This window comes from Oncorhynchus mykiss, chromosome 2 (assembly GCF_057628025.1).
Source record: "Oncorhynchus mykiss isolate SJ-2025 chromosome 2, ASM5762802v1, whole genome shotgun sequence".
Taxonomy (NCBI): domain Eukaryota; kingdom Metazoa; phylum Chordata; class Actinopteri; order Salmoniformes; family Salmonidae; genus Oncorhynchus; species Oncorhynchus mykiss.
In genome coordinates this window covers 26037352-26058406 of record NC_143023.1, presented here as the reverse complement: position 1 = coordinate 26058406, position 21055 = coordinate 26037352, and the positions used below count along the sequence as shown (strand labels likewise).

The following is a 21055-nucleotide window of genomic DNA, read 5'->3' as shown; positions in this document are numbered from 1 at the left end:
GCTCAGAGCTTTAACAGCATGTCCACCCCATCTCAGCCATCTTATACTCCAGCGTTGCCTTAGATAAGCCCCTTTCACCATAAAACCCTTTCTTAAGGTCCTTCAAGGCTGCCTGGCATGGAGGATTTCATAATGGCGTTAGATAGCCTCTGTGACACATCTTGACTTGCTACAGTATGCCTCTCTGGGCTGGACCTGGTTCAGAAAATGACCGTGTTAATTCACTGTCTCAGAGATGCTAATTTACGAACAGATAAAGGTCTGGCTGACGGACACTGTCTATCTCTATCTGTCTCTTTTCTTGATACTTTTGTTTTATTGTAATCTGCACTCTATTGTGTGAAACACAGCCAGTCCCAATTGACTCCCTACCACTTCACTTTGGCCCTTACCCTTCAAGGTGTGCAGATCTGTAAGGTGGAAGCTCCTCCACTACATTGCGTATACCTATCCATACCCTGTACAGTCTTCAAATCTCCAAGAGTTAGTGTCAAGAGGAAGGGGTAAGGAGCGAATTGGAAACTCTGTCTAAAAGAAAGCCAGGGGTCACAGAGGAGGCCAAGAGGTTACACAAGAGTAGCCAACCGTAAGATGGAAGAAATCCATATCAGACTGAGTGGGGGCTGATTATACAGACACACATGGAGGGTCGATGGTGTTGACAGTTACATGAATATGTGAAATGTATTTTATTAAGTTAAATATAAATGGACAACTTTCCATGAGTGAAAAACATTAATCATGCGCAATAGACAGCAGTGAGTTAAAGATCTACTGGTACCTACTGTATATAAAAAAATGAATGCAGATTGAGAAAACAATCTGGTATAGTGGGTGTGATTTCCAGGATAATTGCTTAATAATTACAGTTTGTACTGTACCTGTTAGACAACTTTCACTTGGCAGTTAAGCATCAATTAGTTGCTTCAACTCTCCTCCAATTCATGCAAATCCGCTCTCTGCCTCAGCATGTTCCAGATGAGTCATGGGAAAATCTCACATGGACCTGGACATGCTAAAGGCATCCTTAGTGCATTTAAATATTAATTGCAACTAATTGAATGGCTGCTTTGGGATCGTGTACAAAATGCAAATCAGGCAATAAGTATTTAAACGAAAATGTGTATATTTAGATGGGGGATGGGGAAGAAGGCCATGGCATGTCTTTAGTTTGGTTTGCTGTGGTAGACTGCTGTAGACCCTGTGGCAGGCCCTCTATCAAAAACAATAGAGTAGAAGGATGAGGAATTATCATCCAGAATACAAACAGAGTTTGACACTTCATCAGACCATTCTCACAGAGACTTTGACTGGACCTAGGGATATGACATGTAAGAACCACTGAAACGTTGTATAGCGCAACCCCAATCTATGAAACCCATTGATTTAAAAAAACGTACTGTTTCACACAGAGGTTATCATTCCAACTCTTATTGTGTGTTTTCATGTCAATAGTGGTGCATGTCTGAGTGATAATAGGCAGTAGAAAACATTTGTCTATCACCCCTAACCTGCGTCAGTTAGTCTTACCTGCTGTAAACTGTACGTGACAAATAACAGTTGATTTGGGATGGGAGAGATAGTAGGGTTCACACACAGGTCACAGACTCTAAAGAGGTGTCAGAGAACTAATAGGATTACTAGGCTACCATGTGAAAACAAAACTGTGAGGAGATTATTGACCGTTCAAAAGGTTTTGAAAGAGTAAACAGCATTCACTGGTAAAAGGCAAAAGTGCAGGTGTCAGCCCTCTTTAAAGATGGACTCCTGACGTCCACCTGTTCGCTCACAGATGTTGAGGAAGAGAAACTGCCTTACTGTAAAACAAAACTTTACTACTGTATTTATCATCCTCTGATAGGGAGTTGTCTCTTCCTCCTATATATGCACACAAATACCCATTTTATGAGCATGAAATTAAATAGAGAAGTACTATCCACCTAGAAGCACATAGCCGTTCAACTGTCAAATATAGACAATGACTACATTGTAGCCTTTTTTTAAACTAGGAAAGTCAGTTAAGAACAAATTATTATTTACAATGATGGCCTACCAGGGAAGAGTGGGTTAACTGCCTTGCTCAGGGGCAGAATGACAGATTTTTTACCTTGTCAGCTCAAGGATTCAATCCAGCAACCTTTCGGTTACTGGTACAACACTCTAACCACTAGACTACCTGCCGCACCATTCAGTTACGGTGCCTTGCGAAAGTATTCGGCCCCCTTGAACTTTGCGACCTTTTGCCACATTTCAGGCTTCAAACATAAAGATATAAAACTGGATTTTTTTGTGAAGAATCAACAACAAGTGGGACACAATCATGAAGTGGAACGACATTTATTGGATATTTCAAACTTTAACAAATCAAAAACTGAAAAATTGGGCGTGCAAAATTATTCAGCCCCCTTAAGTTAATACTTTGTAGCACCACCTTTTGCTGCGATTACAGCTGTAAGTCGCTTGGGGTATGTCTCTATCAGTTTTGCACATCGAGAGACTGAAATTTTTTCCCATTCCTCCTTGCAAAACAGCTCGAGCTCAGTGAGGTTGGATGGAGAGCATTTGTGAACAGCAGTTTTCAGTTCTTTCCACAGATTCTCGATTGGATTCAGGTCTGGACTTTGACTTGGCCATTCTAACACCTGGATATGTTTATTTTTGAACCATTCTATTGTAGATTTTGCTTTATGTTTTGGATCATTGTCTTGTTGGAAGACAAATCTCCGTCCCAGTCTCAGGTCTTTTGCAGACTCCATCAGGTTTTCTTCCAGAATGGTCCTGTATTTGGCTCCATCCATCTTCCCATCAATTTTAACCATCTTCCCTGTCCCTGCTGAAGAAAAGCAGGCCAAACCACCATGTTTGACAGTGGGGATGGTGTGTTCAGCTGTGTTGCTTTTACGCCAAACATAACGTTTTGCATTGTTGCCAAAAAGTTCCATTTTGGTTTCATCTGACCAGAGCACCTTCTTCCACGTTTGGTGTGTCTCCCAGGTGGCTTGTGGCAAACTTTAAACGACGCTTTTTATGGATATCTTTAAGAAATGGCTTTCTTCTTGCCACTCTTCTATAAAGGCCAGATTTGTGCAATATACGACTGATTGTTGTCCTATGGACAGAGTCTCCCACCTCAGCTGTAGATCTCTGCAGTTCATCCAGAGTGATCATGGGCCTCTTGGCTGCATCTCTGATCAGTCTTCTCCTTGTATGAGCTGAAAGTTTAGAGGGACGGCCAGGTCTTGGTAGATTTGCAGTGGTCTGATACTCCTTCCATTTCAATATTATCGCTTGCACAGTGCTCCTTGGGATGTTTAAAGCTTGGGAAATCTTTTTGTATCCAAATCCGGCTTTAAACTTCTTCACAACAGTATCTCGGACCTGCCTGGTGTGTTCCTTGTTCTTCATGATGCTCTCTGCGCTTTTAACGGACCTCTGAGACTATCACAGTGCAGGTGATTTATACGGAGACTTGATTACACACAGGTGGATTGTATTTATCATCATTAGTCATTTAGGTCAACATTGGATCATTCAGAGATCCTCACTGAACTTCTAGAGAGAGTTTGCTGCACTGAAAGTAAAGGGGCTGAATAATTTTGCACGCACAATTTTTAAAATCACAGCAATAGCAGCCACATTCTCCTGACCATGTTGTCTTAAACCCACCCAAATGACAATACACTACATATCTCAATGAGAGATCCAACCACTTTCAGCCTTTCTTGAATAAGAGAGTTGGCACAAAAGGACCATGACGTAGAGTAGATTCAGATGGCTGTGCAAATAAACTTGGTAATACTGTATTTCTTTGCCTGGCTGGTTTTTTAAATGTATTTTTTTTATTTCACCTTCATTTAACCAGGTAGGCCAGTTGAGAACAAGTTCTCATTTACAACTGCGACCTGGCCAAGATAAAGCAAAGTAGTGCTACACAAACAACAGAGTTACACATGGGATAAACAAACATACAGTCAATAACACAATACAAAAATATATATTCAGTGTGAAAATGTAGTAAGATTAGGGAGGTAAGGCAATAAATAGGCCATAGTGGCGAAGTAATTACAATTTAGCAGTTAAACACTGGAGTGAAAGATGTGCAGAAGATGAATGTGCAAGTAGAGATACTGGGATGCAAAGGAGCAACAAAAAAAATAACAATATGGGGATGAGGTAGTTGGGTGGGCTATTTACAGATGGGCTGTGTACAGGTGCAATGATCGTAAGCTGCTCTGACAGCTGATGCTTAAAGTTAGTGAGGAAGATACAGTGGGGAGAACAAGTACTTGATACACTGCCGATTTTTCAGGTTTTAGAGTCAAGTGAGTTAATGAATGATGTTGAGATGTCAGAGAAGCTTTTCCCTCTGACCTACATACTGTAAGGTTGCATGCAGCAGAGTCACTCTGTGGTAAAAAGCTACTCTACACTTCTCAGGCTCAGAGTGGTAAGGGGCTTCCTAAGAAATTGAGTAGGCTGACATACGCATTTGAGTAGGCTGACGTAAGCATCATTTTCCCATTTAGAACTAGCCATACAGTTTTTTGAAATGTGAAAGCAACCGCAGTTTACTTTCCCCCAACAACATGTTTACCAATGTTTGATTGTAATTTAATTGAATTGTATATCTATATGAATTGTGGAAACATATACATTATACTGTTGTTATTACCTAATATGACTGTAATCATAGCTGACCAAATTAATGATAAATAATAAGTAATAATAAAGAATCATACTTTGTTGGAGGGTTAAGGGGTTTATAAATCTATTCCTAACCTAGATTACAAAATAACTTTTAGGCGACACATTTCAGTAAGAAAGGAGCTGAGAGCGCAGTTGACGATACCAAACATTGAGTTGAAGAGGAGAAGATAACTGAAATAATAGGTTCAGCTAAGGGCAGTGCACAGACCTTTGATGAGGATACTTATTTTGCTAGAACCCCTCCTGGGGTGGGTAGGAGGCTATATCAGCTAATCATCGCTAATGTAGGCTAGATTAATCAGCTAGTTAGCTAGGCTACGCTGTCAAAACAAGCGAATTCGTCTTTACTCGACTTGAATTTGTTCTGATACTGAAAGAGGCAAACTGTAGTTGACTCCTTCCCTGTCCCTGACAGTGAGAAGAGACAACACATTCATTTCAAACTCACTGCCCGGCGAAGGTGCGAAGCTCCTGCATGCGAAAAGGAAGCTTGCGGTTGCAGAAGGGCTTTTTTTCAAGACGGAAGGGCTTTTTTCAGAGGGGAATTTTTTCAATAATAATTAGTGCATGAGAACTGATCTAGTTTGTTGGGCAATTCATCTCATTTAAGTTACAAGATAGAAAAGAGACAAAAAAAAGTATTTGTTTAAAGCAATGACACCAATCTAAATGTCATGCTTTCATAGAAGGGGAAAGGGGGCAGGTGCTCCAGAACCTCAAAGGGCTCTATCTGTGCATGGCCTTATGTAAAGCTTTTTTTATGCACTGAACAAAAATGTATGGGTTGGTCCACTTGGTTTCATGAGCTGAAGTAAATGATCCCAGAAATGTTCCATACGCACAAAAGCTTATTTCATTCAAATCTTGTGCACAAATTTGTTTAAATCCCTGTTAGTGAGCATTTCCCCATTGCCAAGATTATCAAGAAGCTGAACAGGGTGATCCATGGTGACGGTGGGGTTATGGTATGGCATAAACTATGGACAACGAACACAATTGCATTTTATCGATGGTAATCTGAGTGAACAAAAATACAGTGACCCATTTTTGAGACCCATTTTTAAGGTATCTGTGAGCAACAGATGCATATCTGTAATCCCAGCCATGTGAAATCCATAGATTGGAGTTTAATGAATGTATTGCAATTGACTGATTTCCTCAAATGTACTGTAACTCAGTAAAATCTTTGAAATAGTTTGGTTAACAATTTTGTTCCAGTATTTTTTTTTTTTTTTTTGTATTATTATTATAAAAATGTTTTTTTTTGTGTAATTTCGATCTTGTCTCATCACTGCAACTCCCCAACCCAGGTCTGACGCCTCTAGCACTGCGATGCAATGCCTTAGACCGCTGCGCCACTTGGGAGGCCCAATATAAATAATTTTTATACTCTTTGTTAGCTAACTCCTATTCTAAAAATCCTCACTCTTAGTGGACTATAGTGACTTGCATCAGTGTCCATCAGAATACATCAACCTTAGTGCCCTTTGGACTTGGTGTAAGGGTTTTCCTTACACCAAGGTGTAGCAAGGATCGGACCAAGATGCAGCGTGGTAAATGTCCATAATGTATTTAATGAAGACAAAATGAACACTAGACCAAAAACAATAAATTATGACGTCAATTACAAAACCGAAACAGTACCGTGTGGTGAAAAGCACAGACACGGAAACAATCACCCACAAAACAACAGTGAAACCTAGGCTACCTAAGTATGATTCTCAATCAGAGACAACTAACGACACCTGCCTCTGATTGAGAACCATACTAGGCCGAACACAGAAAACCAACCTAGAAACACAAAACATAGAATGCCCACCCAACTCACGTCCTGACCAACTAAAACAAACAATTAACACAATAACTAGGGTCAGAACGTGACACTTGGTTAGCGTCTTCATTTACAATTTAGCAATTTGGGAGACACGGTAGTCAGTGCATACATTTTCATATTTTTTTGTAATTCCAACTGAGCCACACGGGACCATGTGATGTCTTAGCATCAGCATGAGATCACCATCACCTATCAAAACTATCACATTTTATATCAGTACATCTGCAGACCTTTTTATGTATTTTATGGGTCGTTCTGCCATAAAAACACAATTCTATTTTGTTTCAGCAGCCTGCAGTATAGAGTGCAGCATTGATACATGAAGGGGGCAAGACAGCATCGTGCTGTGGGAATTAATGGAAAAAGAGGGGCCTGTTGGGTTAGTTTCCTTGTTCCTTGTCAATCATTTGCTTATTGGTGAAATCAGCAATCAGACGATATCTTTCAGTAAATCAATCAAAAACATTTACTAATACAATTGCTGACAGAAGTTGACAACGGAAACATAGCACGCATGTTTCCGAGTAGGTTCTGCAAAATAGGAAAGGATCCAAGTTGCTTTAATATGCTTGCGTCAACCCCTAGTGATGTAACTGCCTAAGTCAACACCTTCTACTCATGAGACCAAGCCCATGCATATACAGTTATACAAACTTGCAGGAGAGACAATAGTTCCAGTGTTTTCTAAGGGCTCAGCAGTCATTTTCCACTCCCCAATTTACTTTATAGTGGTATGTCTGACTTGTCTCTTATCTCTTTACTCCCCTGCAGGGTTCTGTGTCTATGAATCTCTTTTAGCCTTGAGGCGCTTTCTCACAGACACCCTGTTTTGACTGCAACAACTCACACATCTCTCAGACTGTTTCTTATAAGAAGCAGAGACTAGAAAAGAACTGTGGAACAATATTAAACCTTATAATGCATATATATATATATATATATATATATATATATATATATATATATATATTGTTAATCTGTACTCTAGGACCCTATAGATGTAGTGAGGGAGGGTCTTATAACCCTTCCCCTTCTATTAATACAACATGGAATAATTATTATAATACATCAATCATTTGGTGCAGCCCCTATCATGACCCCAAGGTGACCCCCCCATCAGGCCCCCTTCTCTGCAGGGGACATGCTGAGAGGGAACCTCAGTGCCCTCATACACAGAGTGGTCTTTTGATTGGGTTTTCCACAGAAATGTCAAAGTAAAGGGTCAAAGTGTGTGTGAAGAACCCTGTAACATTGTTATAATGTAAAACAATGCTTTTGAGTTAGGGGGTCAACCAGCTTGTGATATTCCCACTAATGCAGTCAGTGTCCCACTGCCGTTCAGTTCAACACGTTGCCCTTTAAATTTGCACCGCTCTGTGGTTGGCATGAATCTGAACCACAGCCAACCCACAGTCAGTGACTTTCTGTCACTTGTATGTCAGTCACATTAAAGCTGGGACTTTATTGAAACAGTGTTTTGGTAAAAAGCTGAGGGATGGGCCTCAAGAAATTCAAGCACATTCAAATTCAAGATCTTTGGATGCAGGGACATCCATTATATAACAATTATAGTTTTAACCATGTTTTGCGGCTATATAGTGTTTGTTTACATTTACACTGTTTAAGAACACTGGAGTAAAACAAGCTTATCTTTTAGTTCTGATGGGGTATGACCATTGAACTTAACTCATGAGGCATTTCTAAGCTATATTATTTAGGAATCAATGAATATACTGTATATAATTGATTTCTAAGTCCCAAAATGTAGGTAGCAAGTAAGGATTCTAGCATTAAAACTAAAACATGCAATACAACCAAATTAAAATACATTTAAAATATGTATTTATATTGCCAAATTGCATGAGATTACTATGGACGCTGTTTCCGCCATTATATAAAATAATTGTTAGGTAGGGTAGACAGCTCTGTCCACCTATTTAAATCTAGGGAGAGAGAGCTGTGAGACTCAGACCCCCCAACTCAATACATCGCAAAGAAATGGGAAGGCAGGTTCACTCAGAATGCATCAACCGGCTTTCATGGAAACTAACCAGCAACATCGTCATCACTTTCCAAACAGAATCTTGACGTTTTTCTATTTGCTTCACTTTTACCCGTCACTCCAAGAAAGGTGTGGGGACAGCTAAAAGAGTGTGGTCCTGGAACCAGGCTGGTTCTAACCCGACCTCTGTGGCTGCTCAGTGGGTGGGGTTTCTGTCGCAGTGGAATGAGTAGCAATCTGAGTCAGGGGACTTTCATGTGGTAATTCATCACCCACGTTAATCTTCCAGCAAGACAATAACCCCAAGCACTAATCAAAATCCACAAAGGAATGGTTAATTGTCCATAAAATCAACATAGTGCAATGACCATCTCAGTCTTCGGACTTGAACCCCATTGAAAACCTGTAGTTTTAATTGTAAAGGGCAGTCCATAAGCGCAGACGAAGGATATCAAGGATCTGGCAAAATTATGTATGGAGGAATGGTCCTTCATAATGTGTTCACCAATCTCATAAAATAATTTAGAAAAAGGCTAAGTGTCATCATCCTCATAAGGAGAGGGTGCTGGAGTATTGAAAACAGGGGATCCAATCATTTTGACCCCTCTTTTTATTTTATTTTGTATTATTAATTATTTTATTACATCTTTCTCTGAGAAAAGTCATTAGTATAAAAGCAGAAAATATAGCTCAGTATTTGTACTGTTTGTTTTATACAGTATTTTTTGCTAATCTTTATCAAGGGATGTAACGTATGTCGTCTGGAAATAGAGAGGAGGACCAAGGTGCAGCGCGGTAAGTGTTCATGTCTTTTTAATAAACAAACTGAACACTGGAACAAAACAATAAACGATGTGAACAAAACGAACCAGTACCGTGTGGCCCAAACACTCACACGGAAACAAACACCCACAAACCAAAAGTGAAACCCAGGCTACCTAAGTATGATACTCAATCAGGGACAACAATTGACAGCTGCCTCTGATTGAGAACCATACTAGGCCGAACTCAAAAACCAACATAGAAAAACAAACATAGACTGCCCACCCCAACTCACGCCCTGACCATACTAAAACAAAGACAAAAACAAAGGAACTAAGGTCAGAACGTGACAAGGGATCCAATAATTCCAGACCCCACTGTATGTGAATTGTTGAAACATATAAATTACTTTTGTTATTACCTAACATGACTGTAAAGAACAAGTAGTAAAAAGAGCTTTACTTTGTTGGAGGGTTAAGGGGTTTATAAATCTATTCCTAACCTAGATTACAAAATAACTTTTAGGCGACACATTTCAGTAAGAAAGGAGCTGAGAGCTCACTTGACGATACCAAACATTGAGTTGAAGAGGAGAAGATAACTGAAATAATAGGTTCAGCTGAGGGCCGTGCACAGACCTTTGATGGGGATACTTCTTTGTTAGAACCACTCCTGGGGTGGGTAGGAGGCTATATCAACTTATCATCACTAATGTAGGCTAGATGATCATCTAATTAGCTAGTCTATGCTGTCAACTTGGGCAAGATAGCATACTGCTGTGGGAATTAAGAAACTGTGTACAACGCAACCTCAATTTGAATCAATGAAGCCCATTGATTTACAAAAAAAACTGTCTAACACTGGTTCACGCAGAGGTTATCATTCCAACTCTTATTGTGTGTTTTCATGTCGATAGTGGTGCGAGTCTGAGTGATAATAGGCAGTAGAAAACATTTGTTTATCACCCCTAATTTGTCAGTCTTACCTTCTGTAAACTGTCTACGTGAACCTCACCATCATTTGGGATGCTGCAGAACTGCACGGCTATGCCACGTGACAGAGGTCATGTTCCCCTGATAAGACGAGGTGACACAACAACCAATAAACATAATGAAACAATTGAAATGCCACGGACGACACGCACACACCCCCACTACTGAGACACCAGCAAGAATAAGCCAGACCTGGCAAGAATAAACCTGTTACCTCGGCGATTTCCCTTCTAAATAGAATATTAAGATGAATGAAGATGAATGAAGATCGTAAGCAATAACACAAATGGTCGAAATTCGTAAAATGTTATTAGGAAGCAGACTTAAAAATACAATTGTGAATAGCCTTAATAGCACAACTAATATTATAGCATTGACAATATTGTTAACAGCATTAAGAGTAATGATTACTAGAAAATGATTATAGTAAAAACAGTTAAGCATATGACAGAACATTATTTATAATGCTTCTACTAATAATAGTAGTAATAACAAATAATAATAATATCATTATAATAATCAACTTTTTGTTCAATCTTTTATCCTATTGTTATTTGGTCCATTATTATTTTAGGGGTAATGCCCGAGAAGCGGGTGTTGCTCGTCAAGTGCCAGAAAACCGTGCCAATATGTCCTCCCAACACCGGCATTATTCCCAGGGATTATCACTTTTATACAACGGTTTACCAACATATTCAAATAACAATTTATTCATACGATTTCATCCTTCTACAATATATAGTCCTGACCAAATCTAGGGTTGCTACCCACGCCGGATGGTCGTTCGTTCTATCTGTTTGGTTGCCAGAGAGCAACCTAGTCATTCAGTATTTTTGTTCCTTTGCCGTACTGGCTGGCAACGGTCTTATCCCTTGCTCGCTAGCTAGTCAGCTAAACCTAATTTACTGTCATGTAAAAAAATATATATTTTAAAACAGCAAAGTAGCTGCATTTGCGTTTGTTTAAGCTGTTTCTAGTGACATTTATTTGGATACATCCATAACGATAAGCTAATGATGCATGATTTCGCCTGGCAAAGAAAATGTGCTCTTTCGTCAGGACACTGTTGTTCAGAGGAGCTAGCCAACAACACAACTAACACAATCTCTTCAAACTGAAGATGGACAGACTGAAAACCAGCAGCACTTTGTTTAGTTTGACCTGTTTTCTATTGATATTTCTTTGTATATTTCAAAAGAAATTATGCTGATTCATGATTTCGACTGTGAAAAGCTGCATGCCTGTCTGTCTCATCCCAACACCTTCATTACTATAGGACAGCTGGAGATTGAATTTGAACATTGAAACAATGTTGTAAATGTCAGAGAGGCAGACAGCAAGGTTTATACAAATCTCCACTGTTGAAAACTAAATGTTAGTCTTAAAGAAATGTGAGATAATGTCTAGATGCTTTTTATAGTGGAGATCAAGTGTATACATTGCTGGCTGGGCTGATGAGACAGTGGATTAAGCAGTCAGATGGAACAGAGTAAATGGGCATTTTAATGTCATAGATTTAGCCGATGATAACTTGTGGAATAGACACTGGCTGGAATGCGTTCAGGATTAGACCCACCTGTTGTACAATGCACTGCACACAATGTTCTGTCATTCATATTTCACTGAACACAATTTCCTGTACATTGTGTCACAGTAAAAAGTCAATATCCCTCAGGAGTTTACACCCCTAAGGTCGTCATTGCTATTATTGTGGCCCTCTAAGGCTGCGTTTAGACAGGCAGCCCAATTATGATGCTTCTTTCAGGTCTGAAAAACATCTGATGTGAAAGTTCTAATGTGATTGGTCAAAAGACCAATTAGTGGAAAAGAATATCAGAATTGGGCTGCCTGGGCCTCCCGGGTGGCGCAATGGTTAAGGACGCCGTACTGACAATTGGCCTAGCGTCGTCCAGGTTAAGGAGGGTTTGGCTGGTAGGACAGACATCCTTGTCTCATCGCGCACCAGCGACTCCTGTGGCGGGCCGGGCGCAGTGCGTGCTAACCACATGTTTGGTCTTCGTCCCTGTGCCTTTACATGGCACACTGTAATTTGGGTAAATAAAAAATCCTATTACGCATTCCTGCGCCTGTCTCCCGATCCCTTTATACCAACGTGACACAAGGGTTTGGGTGGTTGGGGTCATTGACGATTTTCCGGGCCTGGATGGCAGGGAGCTTGGCCTCAGTGATGTACCTGTCTGTCCGCACAACCCGCTGAAGCGACATGAGATTGAGGGCGGTGCTACTGGCATTCCACCCTCTCTGCGGACGACTTTGTCAACCACAAAAGGTTGACAACATCCGCTACTCATTCACTCAATTGGCATGCTGGCTGCAGGAATGTCCACCGGAGCTGTTGCCAGAGAATTTAATGTTAATTTCTCCACCATAAGCCGCCTCCAATGTCGTTTTAGAGAATTTGTCAATTACATCCAACCGGCCTCACAACAGACCACGTGTAACCACGTCAGGCCAGGACCTCCACATGGGATGATCTGAGGCCAGCCACCCGGACAGATGATGAAACTGAGGAGTATTTCTGTCTGTAATAAAGCCCTTTTGTGGGGGTCTGATTGGCTTGGCCTGCCTGCACCCCTGCCCAGTCATGTGAAATCCATAGATTAGGGCCTTCTGAATGTATTTCAATTGACTAATTTCCTTCTATGAACTGTAACTCTGTAAAATTGTTGAAATTGCTGCATGTTGCGTTTATATTTTTCTTCAGAATATTTACAAGAAAATGTACAGTACTTTAAAATACCTGTATAAAAGTGAGTTATCACAAAATACACTATTTACAGCCAAACTTACAATCATTAGACATATGAACTAATCAGGGATGATCCAACCTGCTCTTAAGGAGCCACATGGTGTGCAAGCCCTTGTGCAAGCCTTTGTTCAAGCCCAGTTCTACATGTTTATACTAATAAGCTGATTAGTTGAATCGGGTGTGGTAGAACAGGGCTTGAACATGAATCCTGCCCACTCTGTGGGTCTCTGAGAGAATGGGTGGCCACCCCTTATAAGAATACCGTAACATATGACAAACTGCTGGGAAACACCTGTAAAAACATGTCATTAGACAAGTACAAAAGCACACCAAAATTAAACACAAAATACAAATTATAGAATTACAAGTCATACATTGAATATGAATTGAAACTTTAGCTAATGTAATAAGTAATGTTTTAAAACAATGGGCCTATATTTTCAAGAAGATCAACACAACTTCCACTTAGTTATCTCTGTGATGTTAGCAAATGCCTTTGGCAAGGAACATACTGTCTTAAAGGTAACATGCTTTCAGTTCCTGAAAGACAAAATGTCACACCCTGATCTGTCTCACATGTCTTTGTGCTTGTTTCCACCCCCTCCAGGTGTCGCCCATCTGCCCAATTATCCCCTGTGTATTTATACCTGTGTTCTCTGTTTGTCTATTGCCAGTTTCTTGACAGGTCTTACCAGCATATCTTCCCGTTCCTCAAGTTCTGTTTCCTATTTTTTCCCGGTTCTGACCATTCTGCCTGAACTAACCCCGAGCCTGTGCCTGCCTGACTCTGACCTGATTATGAACTTCTGCCCACCCTGACCCTGAGCCTGCCTGCCGTCCTGTACCTGCCTGACTCTGACCTGGTTACGAACCTCTGCCTGTCCTCGACCTGCCCCTCGCCTGCCCGTGTTTATAATAAATCATCTGAGAACTGTACTATCCGCCTCCGGTGTCTGCATCTGGTTCATATCCTGAGTCGTGATACAAAATAGAATCTGTGAGACTCATGCACCATGTAACCCCCATTAATTTAGCAGGTCAAAATGTTACAACTTGTAACTAAACGTTTTATTTACAAGATTCTCAGTTCAAACCTTCGCCATGTTTTCAAAAGTTGTGCATCTGTTCAACTCCGCCCATTGACATTTAATAAGCAATTAAATTTGTTCTGCCCCCTAAACCAATCAGATTATTTTTGCCCTTAGAACAAATTTGACAATTTACGTCAATCTGCCTGCCACAAGCAGCAACAGTGTATAATTTGTTATCCCTTTCTCAAAACATTGTAGTTCCCCTAGAGGGCACTATAGCATTAAACATTTGCATAGAATGTTCTAGCTAGCAGTTTGTGAGTAAGAAGAGAAAGCCCCAGATACCTAGTCAGTGGTGTAAAGTACTTAAGTAAAAATAATTTAAAGCACTAAAGTTGTTTTTTGGGGTATCTGAACTTTACTATTTACTTTTACTTTTACTTCACTACATTACTAAAGAAAATAATGTACTTTTTACTCTATACATTTTCCCTGACACCCAAAGTACTCGTTATATTTTGACAGGAAATTAATCCAATTCACAAACTTATCAAGTGAACATCCCCGGTCATCCCTACTGCCTCTGATCTGTCAGACTCATTAAACACAAATGTTTTGATGTCTGAGTGTGCCCCTTGCTATGCGTGAATTAAAAAAAGAAAAGAAAATTGTGCCGTCTGGTGTGAAATAATTTGTACTTTTACTTTTGATACTTAAGTATATTTTAGCAATTCCATTTACATTTGATACTTAAGTATATTTAAAACCAAATACTTTTAGACTTTTACTCAAGTAGTGTTTTACTGAGTGACTCACTTTAACTTGAGTCATTTTCTACTAAGGTATCAAGTATGACAATTGAGTACTTTTTCCACTACAGTACCTAGTCCATTGTTGCCAATTTAGCAACTTTGTTTTCAGAGCCCTCTAGCGACTTTTATTGGTAAAAGAGACTAGCTACTTTTCAGGCTGCCTTTGGGGAGTTTTGCCACAGAGATTTCCTATGGTTTTAATAGCATTTAGGGACTCAATTCACTCAATTCTGCCGCAAACGGGATTGTGAGAAGCTGTCTGCAACAGCAACGGGTCCGCAGCTGTGCTGCAGAAAGGCAAATTGGTGCTGTGGTGTTGTTGCGGTAATGGCTCAATGTAATCTCATGTTTCTAGTGACAGATCAAGGAGCCAATAGCATTTCTCACTGAAAAATTGAGAGCTTCAAGTTCCTCAGTGTCCACATTACTAAGGACCTATCATGGTCCAAACACACCAGTCGTGCCGCGTGAATGACAACACCACTTCCCCCTCAGGAGGCTGAAAAAATGTATGGTTCAGGCAACACTGACCTAGTCTCGAAAAAGTCTACTAGATAAGCTACCTACCATCACAAGCTAGTTAGTAGAAATCCCCACAAAGTGAAATCACCAGATCGAAATATAGAAATATACAGTGTTTTGAGCGGTATTCTTTTCAAGAATGTTTCATGACAGAGAAAGTGTTTAGCACAGTGTTTCACGTTTTCTTTCTTTATGAGTCAGATTTGCAAATGAGATAAAGTATTCTTTCGTTTTTAGCTCTTGTGAAGTGTTGATGATGTCTAGCTAGTTACATGTATTGCTGATGGGGCCTGCTCTGAGTTGTCATTCTAGAACAGGGATGGGCAATTTTGATTGTGACCAAAACACTGTAGTGGCCCCCCTCCTGACGGGGGAGAATTCATTTCCTGCAATTGTAAACATTTTGCCATAGAGTGGAGAGAAATGTTGGCAGTTTGTAATATGTTAACTGAGTGAGAGTGATTAACAAAATCAGTGAGGGGTCCCCGGCTGATAATTTGACCATGATTACTACAAGTTTAGATAGCTTTCCCCAGTTAAAATAACTTACCAATAAATAAAATCACTAATTGAGTGACTGTCAGTGACAGACATAACAAGAGAAAATTTGCTGATGCACAACAAAATTTTGAAATTGCACATTTTGTATTCTACTATTTTAATTCTCAACAGTAAGTTGAGACTCAGACTGAGTTCCAAAATATATACAGTACCAGTCACACCTACTCATTTAAGGGTTTTTCTTCATTTTTACTATTTTCTACAATGTAGAAAAATAGTGTAGGGATCAAAATGATGAAATAACACATGGAATCATGCAGTAACCCAAAAAGTGTAAAACAAACTAAATATATTTATATTTGAAATTCTTCAAACTAGCCACCCTTTGCCTTGATGACAGCTTTGCAAACTCTTGGCCATCTCTCAACCATATTCATGAGGTAGTCACCTGGAATGCATTTCAATTAACAGGTGTGCCTTGTTAAAACGTAAATATTGAAATTTCTTTCCTTCTTAATGCGTTTGAGCCAATCAATTGTGTTGTGACAAGGTAGGAGGGGTATACAGAAGATAGCCCTATTTGGTAAAAGACCAAGTCCATATTACGGCAAGAACAGCTCAAATAAGCAAAGAGAAACGACAGTCCATCATTACTTTAAGACATGAAGGTCAGTCAATCCGGAAAACTTCAAGAACTTTTAAAGTTTCTTCAAGTGCAGTCGCAAGAACCATCAAGTGCTATGATGAAACTGGCTATCATGAGGACAGCCACAGGAAAGGAAGACCCAGAGATACCTCTGCTGCAGATGATGAGTTCATTGGAGTTACCTGCCTCAGAAATGGGCAATTAACTGCACCTCAGATTGCAGCCCAAATAAATGCTTCACAGAGTTCAAGTAACAGACACATCTCAACATCAACTGTTTAGAGGAGACGGCGTGAATCAGACCTTCATGGTCAAATTGCTGCAAAGAAACCACTACTAAAGGACACCAATAAGAAGAAGAGACTTGCTTGGGCCAAGAAACACCAGCAATGGACATTAGACCAGTGGAAATCTGTCTTTTGGTCTGATGAGTCCAAATTTGAGATTTTTGTGAGACGCAGAGTAGGTGAACGGATGATCTCCACATGTATGGTTCCCATCGTGAAGCATGAAGGAGGAGGTGTGATGGTGTGGAGGTGCTTTGCTGGTGACACTGTCAGTGATTTATTTAGAATTCAAAGCACATTTAATCAGCATGGCTACCACGGCATTCTGCAGCGATACACCATCCCATCTAGTTTGCGCTTAGTGGGACTATCATTTGTTTTTCAACAGGACAATGACCCAACACATCTCCAGGCTGTGTAAGGGCTATTTGACCAATAAGCAGACTCATGGAGTGCTTCATCAGATGACTTGGCCTCCACAATCAAATCAAATGGATGGGTGGAGATTATAACAGTACATGGCCAAGATGTTCAAATGTTAATAAATGACCAGCATGGTCAAATAATAATAATCACAGTAGTTGTCGAGAGTACAGCAAGTCAGCACCTCAGGAGTAAATGTCAGTTGGCTTTTCATAGCCGATCATTAAGAGTATCTCTACCGCTCCTGCTGTCTCTAGAGAGTTGAAAACAGCAGGTCTGGGACAAGTAGCACGTCCGGTGAACAGGTCATGGTTCCATAGCCTCAGGTAGAACAGTTGAAACTGGAGCAGCAGCACAGACAGGTGGACTGGGGACAGCAAGGAGTCATCATGCCAGGTAGTCCTGAGGCATGGCCCTAAGGCTCAGGTCCTCCGAGAGAGAAAGAAAGAGAGAATTAGAGAGAGCATACTTAAATTCACACAGGACACCGGATGAGACAGGAGAAGTACTCCAGATATAACAAACTGACCCTAGCCCCCCAACACATAAACTACTGCAGCATAAATACTGGAGGCTGAGACAGGAGAGGTCAGTAGACACTGTGGCCCCATCTGATGATACCCCCGGACAGGGCCAAACAGGAAGGATATAACCCCACCCACTTTGCCAAAGCACAGCCCCCACACCTCTAGAGGGATATCTTCAACCACCAACTTACCATCCTGAGACAAGGCCTAGTATAGCCCACAAAGATCTCTGCCACGGCACAACCCAAGGGTTGGCGCCAACCCAGACAGGAAGATCACGTCAGTGACTCAACCCACTCAAGTGACGCACCCCTACCAGGGACGGCATGAAATTACCCTACCTCAACCCAATCGAGATGGTTTGGGATGAGTTGGACCGAAGAGTGAAGGAAAAGCAGCCAACAAGTGCTCAGCATATGTGGGGACACCTTCAAGACTGTTGGAAAAGGATTCCAGGTGAAGCTGGTTGAGAGAATGCCAAGAGTGTGCAAAGCTGTCATCAAGGCAAAGGGTGGCTACTTTGAAGATTCTAAAATATATAATAAATGTTGATTTGTTTAATACTTTTCTGGTTACTACATGATACCATATGTGTTATTTTCAAGTTTTGATGGCTTCATTGTTATTCTAAAGAAAGAAAAACCCTTGAATGAGTAGGTGTCCTAACCTTTGACTGGTACTGTGTATATATGTATACAGTGGGGAGAACAAGTATTTGATAACCTGCAAAATCGTCAGTGTTTCCTACTTACAAAGCATGTAGAGGTCTGTAATTTTTATCATAGGTACACTTCAACTGTGAGAGACGGAATCTAAAACAAAAATCCAGAAAATCACATTGTATGATTTTTAAGTAATTAATTTGCATTTTATTGCATGATATAAGTATTTGATACATCAGAAAAGCAGAACTTAAAATTTGGTACAGAAACCTTTGTTTCAGTGTATCAAATACTTGTTCTCCCCACTGTATATATACCGCCAGTTGCCCATCCCTGTTTTAGAATGTGTATTGGCATATTCTTCCCGCTCGTGGAACTATAAGCTTTTTTATGCAGTCAAATGCCGATACCTAAGGTATTTTAATGAAAATGTTATTATTTATGTTAGAGATACTATTATTCCTGTTATGAACTTGTTTCCTCGTGAAGAGTTTTATCATATTGAGACGCTATTTCATGTAAATATGTTATTCTAACATCCATATTCTAGCTTTTATTTGATGAATATATGTTAGCTACAGTACTGTTGCTAGCAGTTTTTATGGAGTCAGTGTCTTGTTTACATTGAGAATTGAGAACTTTTACCGGTAACTTTAACATTCTATGTGAGATCCTGTGCAGCTCTAGGCAGATAAAAAAAAAAATTGTAATGCTTGATTCTGAGACCAGAGCGCCGATTCAAAGATCTCAAAGAATGGCGAGCTATCCAAACCCATTTGACTGACTGGCAAGTGCAGGCTGTACTGCTTGTACTGCTTCTTCAATTCTTCTCATTGAGGATGTGCCTCGTCATTGGATCAGTCATTGGATACTGATAAGAAAAGTGCTACAAACTGAACACACACACTATATACTTTTCTATTTGTGACTGATTTTTATTGTGTTTTTTTATATTTGTGTACTGATTAATTTATGTGTTGATGAATTTGTGTCTATTTTATTAAATATGCCAGTTTTTTTGTCATTTTTAATCCAAACCTTGTGCTTCAAGACCAAAAGTGCATTCAGAAAGTATTCAGACCCCTTCCCTTTATCCACATTTTGTTACATTACAGCCTTATTCTAAAATAGATTAAATTAATACAAATCCTCATCAATCTATACACAATACCCCATAATGACAAAACAAAAACATGTTTTAAAAAATGTTAGCAAATCTATTCAACTTAAAAAACAGAAATACCTTATTTACATAAGTAGTCAGACCCTTTGCTATGAGACTCGAAATTGAGCTCAGGTGCATCCCTGTTTCCATTGATCATCCTAAAGATGTTTCTACAACTTGATTGGAGTCCACCAGTGGTAAATTCAATTGATTGGACGTGATTTGGAAAGGCACTCACCTGTCAATATAAGGTCCCACAGTTGACAGTGCATGTCAGGGCAAAAACCAAGCCATGAGGTCAAAGGAATTGTCCGTAGAGGTTCCTCTGTGGAGATGAGAGAACATGAAGGACAACCGTCTCTGCAGCACTCCTCCATCAGGCCTTGATGGTAGAGTGGCAAGACGGAAGTGACTCCTCAGTAAAATGCACATGACAGCCCGCTTGGAGTTTGCCAAAAGGCACTTAAAGGACTCTCAGACCATGGGAAACAAGATGCACTGGTCTGATGAAACCAAGATTGAACTTCTTGGCCTGAATGCCAAGCATCACGTCTGGAAGAAACCTGGCACCATCTCTACAGTGAATCATTGTTGTGGCAGCATCATGCTGTGGAGAAGTTTTTCAGTGGCATGGACTGGGAGACTAGTCAGGGTTGAGGGAAAAATGAATGAAGCAAAGTACAGAGAGATCCTTAATGCAAACCTGCTCCAGAGCGCTCAGGACCACAGACTGGGGCGAATGTTCACCTTCCAACAGGACAATGGCCCTAAGCATACAGCCAAGACAACGCAGGAGTGGTTTCGGGACAAAACTCTGAATGTCCTTGAGTGGCCCAGTCAGAGCCCGGACTTGAAACATCTCTGGAGAAACCTGAAAATAGCTGTGCAGCGACACTCCCCATCCAACCTGACAGAGCTTGAGAGAATCTGCAGAGAAGAATGGGAGAAACTCCCCAAATACAGGTGTGCCAAGCTTGTAGCATCATGCCCAAGAAGACTTGAGGCTGTAATCGCTGCCAAAGGTGCTTCAACAAAGTACTGAGTAAAGGCTCTGAATACTTATGTAAATGTGACATTTCAGTTTTTTATTTTTAGTACATTTTCAAAAATGACTAAGACCCTGTTTTTTCTTTGTCATTATGTTGTTTAGTGTGTAGATTGATGAAGGAAAAAAATTATATTTCATCCATTTTAGAATAAGGCTGTAACATAATAAAATGTGGAAAAGGTCAAGTGGTCTGAATACTTTCCGAATGCACTCTATGTACAACAATTAAATGATAATCAACTCCTCAAATACACCATTTAATCCATATGAACAAAGTAGCTGTTTATAGGTCCAAAAGGGCCAAAAATGGCCAAAACCATCCTTAGGTAGTTCTGTTCTGTCATTATTGAAACATCAATTACAT

At 40.2% G+C, this 21055-nt stretch overlaps 1 long non-coding RNA gene across 1 annotated transcript; it reads right to left on the bottom strand.

Annotated features, from left to right (window-relative positions):
- Positions 1-11779: 11779 nt before the first annotated feature.
- On the bottom strand, positions 11780-20574 carry LOC149984922 (uncharacterized). The gene is made up of 2 exons (XR_016485391.1): positions 19882-20574; positions 11780-17718 (listed from the first exon to the last, which is right to left on the bottom strand). It is a non-coding gene; the product is annotated as an uncharacterized LOC149984922 (long non-coding RNA).
- Positions 20575-21055: the final 481 nt, after the last annotated feature.